Source organism: Primulina tabacum, chromosome 3, assembly GCF_025594145.1.
Source record: "Primulina tabacum isolate GXHZ01 chromosome 3, ASM2559414v2, whole genome shotgun sequence".
NCBI classification, from domain to species: domain Eukaryota; kingdom Viridiplantae; phylum Streptophyta; class Magnoliopsida; order Lamiales; family Gesneriaceae; genus Primulina; species Primulina tabacum.
Window position 1 is genome coordinate 34258283 of NC_134552.1, and position 12514 is coordinate 34270796.

Sequence of the window (12514 nt, forward strand, 5' to 3'; positions counted from 1 at the left end):
CCACGCCCTCGCCCAGCCTCGCCAAATCTCCCCTACGTCCAGTCTCGAGCGCGTGGCCCAACATATCCCCTGCACATGCTCTGCGCAACGTCATTCACACCAACACACCCTCGACCTTCATCCGCCGACTCACCAAGCATCCCCTTCGCCCAGTCTCGCCCAACTACCTCGTTCACCCCTCGAGCGCTCACCCAGCACACCGTCGTGCTCACCCAGCCGCGTCGCCCACTACTGCACGCCCTCGCGCTGCCCCTCCTCATCCCTTCGCCCATCAATGCTCTCTTACTAGGCTCCAACTTAGTAGGAAAATTATGAACGCTATGAACACTCACCCTCCATACTCAAGCTTTTCACCCTGACCACCTAAATCTCATCTACTAGGCTCCAACCATCACCATCACCAACTCAAGCTCCTCTAGGCTTCAGCCTTAGTAAGAAAATAAAACCCACACCTCCTCTTCTCGTGACTCCTCCGCTAAGCCGGGCATTAGCAGGAAAAATGAAAGAGCTTTACAACATTTCCTCCCCACATAACTTCTCTGATTGGTATAACATTAGCAGGAAATATGAAATCCCCTTATGACCACCTCACCCTTGACCTAACTCCTCTTCTAAGCATAGCCCGCATGATAAAAGTTTCATCTCCTCACCTCATGATTCCTCTGCTAGGCAATACCTTAGCAGGAAAAACAAAATTTCACCTCCTTACTCCTGATTCCTCTACTAGGAGATGCCTTAGCAGAAAAATAAAACTTTCACCTCCTCATCCTCTACCTCCTCTACTAGGCGATGCCTTAGCATGAAAATAAAACTTCCACCTACTCACCATCTAACTCCTCTGCTAGTTGATGCTTTAGCAGGAAAACAAAACTTCCACCTCCTCAACCTCTGACTCCTCTCATAGGCGATGCCTTAGTAAGGAAATAAAACTTCCACCTCCTCATCTCTTGACTCTTCTGCTAGGCGATGCCTTAGCGCTAGGCGATGCCTTAGCGCTAGGCGATGCCTTAACAGGGAAATATTAAATTTTAATCTCTCCGACTCTTCTCCTCTACTGGGCGTAGCCCACGTAGGTAAAATTTAATTTTCAATCTCTCCAACACTTCTCCTCTACTGGCATAGTCCAAGTATGTAAAATTTAATTTCTAGTCTCCCCAACTCTTCTCCTCTACTAGGCTCAGCACAAGTAGGTAAAATTTAATTTTCAATCTCTCCAATTCTCTCCGCTACTAAGCATAGCGTAAGTAGATAAAATTTTATTTTTCTCATCCCCAACTCTTCTCCTCTACTAGGCGTAACCCAAGTAGGTAAAATTTAATTTTTCTCCTCCCCAACTCTTCTCCTCTCCTAGGCACAGGCCAAGTAGGTAAAATTTAAATTTCCTTCTCCCCAACTCTTCTCCTCTGCTAGGCACAACCCGAGTAGGTAAAATTAAATTTTTCTCTTTCCAACTCTCCTCCTCTACTAGGCGCAGTCCAAGTAGGTAAAATTTAAATTTTCTTCTCCCAACTCTTCTCCTCAACTAGGCGCTGCCCGATTAGGTAAAATTTAAATTTTCTCATCCCTAACTCTCCTTCTCTACTAGGTGTAGCCCCCATAGGTAAAATTTAAATTTCCTTCTCCCCATCTCTTCTCCTCTACTAGGCACAGCCCGAGTAGGTAAAATTTAATTTTTCTCCTCCCCAAATCTTCTCCTCTATGAGGCGCATCCTGAGTAGGAAGAATTTAATTTTTCTCCTCCCCAAATCTTCTCCTCTACGAGGGGCATCCTGAGTAGGTAGAATTTAATTTTTCTCCTCCCCAAATCTTCTCCTCTACTAGGCGCAGCCTAGTAGGTAAAATTTAAATTTCATTCTCCCCAACTTTTCTCCTCTGCTACGCGCTGCCCAAGTAGGTAAAATTTAAATTTCCTTCTCCCTAACTCTTCTCCTCTACTAGGCGCAACCCGAGTAGGTAAAATTTAATTTTTCTCCTACCCAACTCTTCTCCTCTACTAGGCGCAGCCCCAGTAGGTAAACTTCAGCTCATGTCATCATCATAATACAACAACATTGATGAACTTAATACAAGAACTTAGTTTTATTAAATTTCAACCGATTACGTAGGAAAAATTCAGAAACAAAATACATCAACATTAAAATCAAGAATAATATTTTCTAAGGTGGTAAGCATTTCAGGGTCTCTTTAAAGCTTTGTTATGCGCATTCTCCAACTTTCCTCTTTGCTCCTCTTGTACTTCCCTAGTACAAAGTCACCCATTTATAAGCTTCTCTGAATACGATTTTTATAATCTTCCATGCGAATGCTCGCGTCTTTTCCTTTTTTTTCCAACATCTCAAGGTTAGGGGATATCTGGAATCTCTTTTTCATTGACCTGAACTCTACAATTTCAGTTTCTTCATCCGCTACCTCCTGAACCTCCTTCTTCAATACGGGCAACCCACTTCTTCACTTCCTAATCATGTTGACTTCTACACGTGCTCTTTTTATCTCTTCCAATACGGGCAACCCACAGGAAACTTAAGCTTCTGATGATAGGTGGAAGCTACGACTCTAAAATCTTTTAGGGATGTCCGTCCCAAGATTTCATTATACAATGATGGAGTATCTACCACCGTGAAGATTATCATCTTTTTTATCCGCCGATGATCATTCCCTAAGGATAAGGAAGAACGAATTGTCCCAATGGAGAAATTGCATGTCCTGCGAACCCATAAGAGGCGTAGAGACCGACTGAAACTCAAATCCTTCAACTTACATATGATCCAACGTTCTCTTGAATAAAATATTCACGGAGCTTCCATTATCAATAAAGATCATCGCCACATTGTAATTGGCAATGGTGGCCGTCACCACTAAGGCATCATTATGTGGAGTCACAACGCCTCGGAGGTCTTTCGGCCCAAAGTGATGATGGGATCTTGTGGTAAGTCCACATCCCTGGATATCTCAAAGTTCTCCAACATTCTTTCATGTGCTTTTCAAGCTCACCCGGAGTCTCCATCCACAGCACCTCTTGAGATCATACGAATCATTCCTCTCGTAAGAGGATTGTTCTTGTTCATTATCCTCCTCGGATTGATAGGCTCTTGATGGACATCTTTACCCCGCCACTCCTTTCTCGGCTCTCCAACCCTATGGTTTATCCAGGCAGGGCCCTGATCTTGCTTAGGGGATGGGCGAGACCTCGGGCGGCTCCAGAATGTGTATCCTTCTTGTCTGTCATCGGAGGAAATTTGTCAATGCTCTCAACCCTTTGCGACTTCTCCCACCTACCCTCGGGCTCCTTCACCTCCATCACCTTGTCACAATTGCTATGCAGAGGAACATGGGATGAGAATTGTCCTCTGCCCCTAGCCTTATCCTCCTCCCTCTCGCTCGCACCTCACTTCCTACCTCCCCTCTCTGCTCCCTCAACTCTACTTCCCCAGGCTGCTGCTCCATCCTCTAATGCTACTGAAAATCTTCTAGATTTACTTATTTTGCCACCCGAGATAACAAATCATCATAACTTGATGGAGGTTTCTTGACCAAACAAGAGCTTTTGAAGAGGATTCAAAGTATGAGTAGTTAGCATGAAGAAATCAGCTAGTTGAGACCACAAGCCCTTGTGTGAGGATACATTTGAGATGTATACTGTAAAGGATAAATTCTTCACACACATATATACAAGAGAGTTGAAATTCAAATATTAGATGAGTGAGTCTTTACACAAAGACATAAAACATTGTGTTTGTAGTATTTGGATATGAGACATTAAACAATATGTTGATTCTGAGGTTCTGCCTACAATCTTGAGTGCTAGGAGTTCTAGTTGGGTGCTGTCCTTCCGGAGTGAGTTTGTACAAAGAGTTGTATAAATCAAAGTCTTCTAGTGAATCCTTCCCAAGGAGAAGAAGGGGTGACATAGGAGCATTTGAAATCTCTGAACATCCATAAACAAATTCGTGTCTATTTGTTTATTGCATTACTGTTCATTTCCACTGTTTTTAAAGAAGCATTGTCGAAGCATTTTATGTGTTCTTCAAATACCAAAATATTGCATACCAAGTGTGTGATAAAATGTTTCAACAAAAATATTTTTACTCATTCAACTTGAATATATTTGAAATGCTTTACAAAATGTTTAATCGGTCTCTACGAAAGATTATTTCGAGTGTCTTTCGCTTGATTTGAAAACCAAACTCGATTTAATTCATCAGTGTTCAATATTTCAAAATCGAGCTATTGTAGCTCAACAATGATCTCCATAATCGATCCTGTCTAAATCTTCACTGATTTAGAAATATAAAAGATGATTGCGATTTGATAATCAGTCGACAACAACACTAACAATTTGATAGGATCGGGTAAAGGTGAAAGAGTGTTTAGAAGGGGGGTTGAATAAACACTGAAAATTTTCACAACCTTTTCGCTTTTTATGAGTCATTTTAATGATAAACTGATACTCGGGAATCTTGTAAGTCGATATCAATCAGTTAACAATAAAAGTACGGAAATAAACTGACTGATAGATAGAATAAAACTAAAATAAGAAGACACAAGATTTTATGGATGTTTGGAGATTTCAAACACTCCTACGTCACCCCTTCTATCACAAAGTTATGATATTCACTAAAAGAGTTTGATCGATACAAAAAGTTGTACAAACCACTTCAGTTTTGGACTTAACAATGACAAACTGAAACTTTTAATTACGAACCAGTTTACAGTACCCAATTGGACTTAAATAATTTAGCACAACTGATCTCTTCAAGATCAAGTAATAAAATAATAAGAGTTTGTGCTTGTAAGCTCGAAGTATAGCCTTGAATGCTATGAAAATGTACAATAAACGTGAACTTTGAAATTTGTAAATATTTCAGCAGAGTAACAGCTCAATTGCTATAATAGTATATATATCGGGTTGATTCAAATAATTTCTCAGCTGCTCTTCTATGCTATTTATAGGCTTTGCCTCCAACGGTAATATTTAATACAATTTGAAACTTTCTATCCATTGTTTGCTATGTCAGCATTCTTCTGAAAGTCGTACACTGCAGCTTTTGCGATCTCACTACTTGTTGTAGTCAGCTTTTGTATAGTTGTCGGTTGAACGTCCTTTTCCTTAACTGATGACGTGCACAGCTGAAAGATTATCTGATAGGATGTAGCTGATAAGCTCACTACTGATTGTAGCAACTAATCAGTTCCAACTGATCAGTCAGTTGTCTGCGTAGTTCAGTTTGCTAGTCTAGTTTCCTTAGAAAATCTCCGTACTATTCTTCAGTTATGGGCAACCGATAATTTGTGTATTTTAGATCAGTTTCTATCAGTCTTCTTGATCAGTTAGTTCAATCTATTAAACGCTCAGTTTGTCAAACTTCCGAAATTCAGTTTCCAACAATTTCTCCCTTTTTGGTGTTTGACAAAACTTAGAAAATATGACCTGATCAACTGAACTCATTGTAGATAAAATAACCTTTTATTAACAACTCTTTCATTGTACAGATTCGTACAAAGAATGAAAGAATATTTTAACTGACTAAAATAATCTTCAAAAATCTTGAAAAAATCTGCCAAATATCTTCGATTGTTGTCTGGGTCTCTTTGAAGATTGATCCTGCTGATCCTTTCCTTATTTCTTCCTCCTTTTTGTCAAACTCATCAACCTTTTTGGATAACATACGAACATCCGAGGAGAGGTTTGATACTACATTCATCAGAATTTCTTGCAGCAAATCCATTCTTTTTGAGATAGTGTTTTCCAAAAAATCAAGGCGTCTTGTGAACAAGGCTTGAGTTAAGAAGTGTGCTTCAGCTGACACTCTGTCTTTTCTAAGTTCTTCCATTTGGAAAAATAGAGAAGTTACATCCTTTGTGATTTGCTGTAGTCTTCCCATAGTGTGCTCCTTTACAAAGTCGAGCTTCATAGTATGCATAAATTGGGTTGACTTGATGTCAGAAATGGAAGTCATTACACTGACAAAGTTGGTCTGAATGGCGTGAATTTCTTCGAACATTGATTCAGTTTCTATTGATATACCAGGAGACATGGCTCCAGAGGTTTCTGGTTCCTTCTCCATTTTTTCTTGATTAAATATCACCAAGGCCATGTCAGTTGTTTCAGTTTCAAGACTAACCATTTCTGAAACATCTTCTAGTATATCTTTTTGCTGAAGCTGTGGAGGAGAAGAGAGATTCGGTACAACAGTGGAACTTGAAGGCTCTGTAGTTGGTTGATTAGCTGAAGTAGTAGTTGGTTCTTCAGTTGGTTGCTAAGCTGATTCAGAAATCGGTTCTTCAGTTGTTTGAACCACGGGGCCTTTAAAAACGGTTTTATTTGACCTACGACAACGGTGAAAAACCGTTGTATTTTGCCTTTTTTTTTGTAGTGTCTTTTGTTTTCCCTTTGAGTCAGTCAGAACATGAGGAATACGCAGTCCTGAGTTAGTTGCATCAATTCTTTCTCTAATCATTACCTCTTTGGGTCTGGTAATTGGGAAAGTAGTTGGGCTAGATATAGTGATCAGTGGAGCTTTAACTTCAGAAAGTTTCTTTTTATCACCAGATTCAGTGATAGTTTTCTTGAGTTGAGCAGCAGGAGGCGGTAACTGATCTTCAGTTGAAGATTTAACTGGTATTGCTCTCAAAGGAGTAGCCTTGATTGGCTGTTCAGCTCTAGATTGTATCATCCTATCAGTTGGGATGGTGCTCAGAACGATTGATGGTTTCGTCTTGATAGTTCAGGGCTTCTTGGTGATTTTGGGAAAGGGAGTCTTCTCAGAATCAGTTTCACTGATAATCAGTTTGCGTTTGATTGTCTTATTAGATTTCTTGACTTATTTGGGAGCATCCTTCGTCCCGATCTCCTTTTTCACCTTAATGAACTGTTCAGGAGAGATGTCCGGCTTGAGCTTCGGTAGCTGAACACTCTTGACATTGAAAATCTTGAATTTGGATGACCTCTCAGAGGAGTCACCCACTAAAACCTTGCTTTTCAGGAAATATCTGAGCGGCACTGCAAATCGCTTCGATTGTTTCGATGACTGAAACATGCTTTTGAGAAGGTTGAAGATGATACATTTCCATTGCAGTCTTTTTTCTGCCATGATAGCAGTCATGACTTGGTCACGATGTCAACCAGTAACTGGATTTCTGGCTTCAGTTTTTTTTTGGGATTGGAAACCTTGATTTTCTGTCCATCAGCAGATAGGAGAGTTTCCATCTCCTCGACATCAGATGTTTTCACCTTAGAGATATTATAATGGCCCGAAAATTCGTGTTTGAAAATTTGCGGAAAAATTAAAAATTTTCTTTTTAAAATAATTAAAATGCCTCATTAAGAAAATAAACTTATAAATCAAGTTTAATGTTTAAAAATATCAGCAGAAGAAATTATTGTTCGCAAAATAACAAGTTTAAAGTAATCCAACAACTGTTAAAATGTTTGAGCATAAAAATGGCGAATGCTGTAAATGAGGTCCTCGAGTTCCACTACTGCCGACCAAAGCTAGCTCACTGGTCCTTGCCCTCGGCCCCGACATCATCAGTACCTACAACAATCAAGTCTAGTGAGCCTAAAGACTCAGCATGCATATATCGTAAATAACGAGTAAATAATATAATAAAATTAAAAATAACATGTCATGAGGCATAACGTAAAATATCGTGTCCTGATTAATTATAATACGTGCATAACTGAACTAAAATCATAGTGAAAATATTTGCTCCATGGAGCCCTGTAATGAAATAGCATGTAATAATTTTCTGGTGAGATTATGTTCTACGCAAGTGGCCCCTGCACTGAACTGAACTGAACTGACCGGTAGCTGGCGACCGGGTGAAGTAATGAACGTCTGATCAGACTAATGCCACAGTATTTTGGGTGGAACTGAACTGAACTGACCGGTAACTGGCGACCGGATAATACAATGATCCCATGATATTGAAATGACCACAAGCAATATCACATAAATCTCAAAAATGAATATTTTATATTTTTATGCACGTAATATAATTAAATGGCATGATGAAATATCCTGTATTATTTTACCACATGGATTGGATCGTTCCCAGGCTTGCTGCGACCTCAATTTATCATGAAAATATGCAAATGATTTTCTTGACCAAACTTTGTAATTGAATCCAAAAACGAGACAATTACGCCCCACGACTTCGTATTTAATCATGACTCCGTGCCAACCCGAACCAACACCAAACTATCATTTAGTTATGACTAAAATACACCTAAAATGACGAAATAATGCTCCAAAAACGATGAGAGTCGAAATTTTGGTGAATGGAGGCCAAAACATGAAACGCCCTTTCGAGAGTCAATTTGACACATCGCACTGTAATTTCTCGTACGACCTCTAAACTGATCCGAATCACAAACGGCTAAAAACCTGACCTTCATAACTTGATGAGGCACCATCCAGTCCAAGGCCATAGGCTAAAAGCCAACCAATAACTCGAACGAGCCACTGAACCGAAGCAGCAAGTTGCTGTCCACAAAATACAGCAGTTGTGCTTTGGTTTTCTTGCGTCGTTTGCAAGGCTAATGGCCATTGGGGCTTGAACCACCAACCAGAACCTCTTAAAAACACCCTAAGGAATGATTTGAACCATGGCTAAGGGCCCTAGGCCAGCCACAATTCGAACCACAACCGAAACAAGCCAAGTGATTCCACCCGAGAGCACACCTTCATGCGTGGGGTTCTGCGATTGTTCGGCTGTCATGGAAAATTCCATTGACCATTTGATTGACCATGGCATGATCTAGACATCAAGGGGCATGGTATGAACCATGGCTAAGGGCTAATGAGCCAACCAAGATCCACACCAACACCCATACTTTCGAAACATTACACACACGCAACACCAGAATTCTTCTAAAAACCGAGGGGCTGTTCTTGTTTATTTTTGAAACCGATCGGGACGTGAACCAAGCCATGAAAGGGCATATTGGTCACGTCCTAGACATGATAGGGAAGTGTTCCAACCATGGATATAGGCCCCTAGGGCAGCCTAGGTTAGAAACTCTCCCTTGACAGCAAGCAACAAAAATCGAAGCACAATATGGCCCTAAGGATGAGTTGCTATCAATACTGTGATTCCAGAGAGTATGGGGCTGAACGAACGGATTAATATGGTCCTAACATGTCCTAATACATGTCTAGATGCAGCCTTGGGAGACTAGGATCGAGCCATACCCTGCAGCGACAAAAACAACCAAAAACGTGAGAGAACAAGGGAAAACCGAAAATCTGCACCTTGGTTTCGAAAATATTTTGTCATGTATTTCGGTTGTTCCCTTCAAATTTGTGTACATGCGATGTTTTAAAATAATAATATGACTTGATTGAAGAGTCAATAAAAATATAAACATGCCTGATTTCATTTTGAAAGGAAAACGAACGAAACGACGACGCGGCGCGGAGGAGACGGAGTGATCTACCTTCCTTCCTTCTACTCGATTTCTTCTCTAAATGCTCTCGGTTTTTCTCATTGATTTCTCACGAAAATGCTCTGAAATGTGTACTGAATTTCGGTGAGGAGGGAGATGAAATGATGGTTAGGAGAGTGAGGGGAGGGGTTGCAATATAAAAGGGATGGCAAGACCAAGTCTTGCTCTCCTTTTTTGAATTTTGAAATGGCTTGATATCCTAGAGATGGTTGGAGGGATCATGACCGATTCTACATGCTAAAAAAGGTTAGGATAATGATCTAATATTAATTAATTAAGGGTGATTAATAAATGAAAGGATTATCATGCTAAGAATGACAAGGAAATGGTCAAAGGTGAGTTGGCAAAGAATTGTTTAATCACTAAGGTGTGGCCGAAAATAATCCAATAAATGGAGGGGAAATATTATTTAGTTAGTGTATTTTAAACCTTAAGAGCCTTACCTATCCTTTAAATAATTTAGGGACTTAACACCCTTATTATGGAACCTAAATGAACTTATTTCCTACTTACCTCAAGTTACTTAAATAATTCCTTAAACCTCCTTTTAACTTAAATTAACTTATTAGCTAGCTAAAATAAACCTGGGAATGATTTTCGTAAATCTTAAATTTTATCTCAAAACTCCAACTCCAGTCCGGCCTCACTGAATTAACTGAAAAGATAAAAATTAAAACTACTGCATAAAATAATTAGATTTAAAGGAAAGAATACAATACTCATGCAAAAATAATAAAAATCATTTTTACTTTAAATGCTAGAAATTATGCATGACTTTACGTAGTCTAATTTACGGGTTCTACAGATATTTTCCAGTCCATCATTAGGCAACTGGAAGATGTTGCTGGAAGGAGTCTGCTTTGATTATCAGCAACTGATTGTTGACGGTGGCAGTGATGTTTCCGTCAGCAGAGATAAATCCATTGACATAGAGATCTTAATATTTTGGATAGATTTCTGGGAAGATAGTCCCAGAAATGTCTTCAGTCCAGCAACCTTCAGTTTGAGAAACACATTCGTGATATCCTCTTCTGACCAGACAGGACTGAATCAAAACCAATTGTCAATGCGTTCAACAGGTATGCCGGAACTTGATTTGCCATTGCTGAAAGATTGGTTATCTGTGAGAGAGAAAGTTCTGTGTATTGATTTGCTCTCTAGACTGAAATGCTCGTAAAGAAAACTGAAATGAGGCGAGGACAAGTACATATGTATGTGACTGTTCAATTTTTGGACACGTGTTAGTTTAAGATAAATTGAATAAAATCATGTGTGTGTGTGATGAAAACGTGTGTAGAATTTAAATGGGCTACGCGGGGCCACATGTTAAAACACTATTCATTGAAAGAAATCAATTAAATGCGTAAATATCAATCACATCACTTATTATGGAATATTTATTGATTAATTAGTTAACTTATTGGAGAATATTAGTTAGGTCAGCAACTGAGTGATAAGTTGAAAGTTGAGTCATCTCAGTTGAAGACCAACTGAATATTGTCTTCTCAGTTAACCGTTTAAGTTGATATTCCTCCTCAAAAGATGAATATTAATAAAAGAAAGGGTAAGAGAAGCTTAGTCTGAGTAATTCAAAGGCTTTCAGTTGACTAGAGTCTCTTCGTCTTCCATTACTTCAATATCAGTTTTTAGGAATTGTCAATAAATAGACCACTATCATTAGATGATAACAAAGACAATTAAACACAGATGGATAGAGCAAGCAGTTCCAACAACCCTCCTTTTCCAGCAACACTTCGCCGTCTGGAGAGACAGAAAGAAGCTATGGAGAGCCATGTCCTTAAGAAAGTCATGTCCACCTGGACTAAAGTTCAAGAACTCCAAACTATTTAGCGAGAAGGGTTGGTTGCTACTAATAAACAGAGGGCAGCCGAGATAAAGTATAAGAAACGTATTAATGTGATCCACACTTTAGATCTTGCTACTGATGAAGGTCTGTTGGAGTTGATGCTGATGCAGGAGCAGAGAGCACTATAGAAAATTATCTTATCGGAAGACTACAGAAGAATTTCCTGTAAAGCATTGTCTAGTTGGATGTTCTCTTGGCTAGATGCCTTAGAAAGAGAATTGAATCTTGTAATATGTGAAAGATTTTATCAATTAAATTTTTGTTTCGATTCATTGCTCTTTCCTTATCTGTATATGGACTTATATCAGTTGACAAACAATTAACTAACTGATAATGGCTAACTGAATGGTTATTAACTGATATTTGACTAACAAAATAAAATAAACAATAACTGACATAACAACATTATCATTGATATAATTAAGACAGATCAATTAAACCAATATATTTTAAAATGAGAAAACTTAGTCTCTGGTAATGGTTTGGTGAAGATGTCAGCTGCTTGTTGTTCAGTTGGTATGTATTAAGGTTTATTGCTTTCTTCAGAGCATGATTTCTGATGAAGTGATTCTGACATCGATATTCTTGGTCATTAAGTGAAGAACTAGATTGTATGTAATTGTAATCGTGCTTGTATTATCACAAAATATTGGTGATTCTTTTGCAATGACTCCATAGTCTTTCAGTTGTTGCTGAATCCAGATCAGTTGTGCACAGCAGCTTCCAGCAGCAAAATATTCTGCTTCAGTTGTGAAAGTTGCTATGGATGTTTCTTCTTGCTGAACCATGAAATCAATCTATCTCCTAGAAACTGACATGATCCACTGGTGCTTTTACGATCTAGTTTACATCCTGCATAATCTGCAACTGAATATCCAACTAAATTGGAATAAAAATCACTAGCATACCATTAGCCCACATTTTGTGTGCCTTTAAGATATTTTAAGATGCGTTTGGCAGCTAAAAAATGTGATTGCTCAGGATCTGCCTGAAATCTAGTACACATACAAACAACAAATACAATATCAGAACGACTAGCAGTTAGGTACAATAATGAACCTATTAAACCTCTGTAAAGTGTCGTCTCAACTGATTTTCCCCCTTGATCATTGTGTAGTTTGATTGATGAACTCATGGGACTACTTGGAGCTAACATGTTTCCATGCCAAATTTCTGAGCAATTCCTTCGTGTATTGGTC

General features: G+C 39.0%; 1 pseudogene; it reads right to left on the reverse strand.

Moving 5' to 3' along the window:
* Positions 1–6821: 6821 nt before the first annotated feature.
* Positions 6822–12514, reverse strand: part of LOC142538675 (uncharacterized) — a 25558-nt pseudogene continuing 19865 nt past the window's right edge.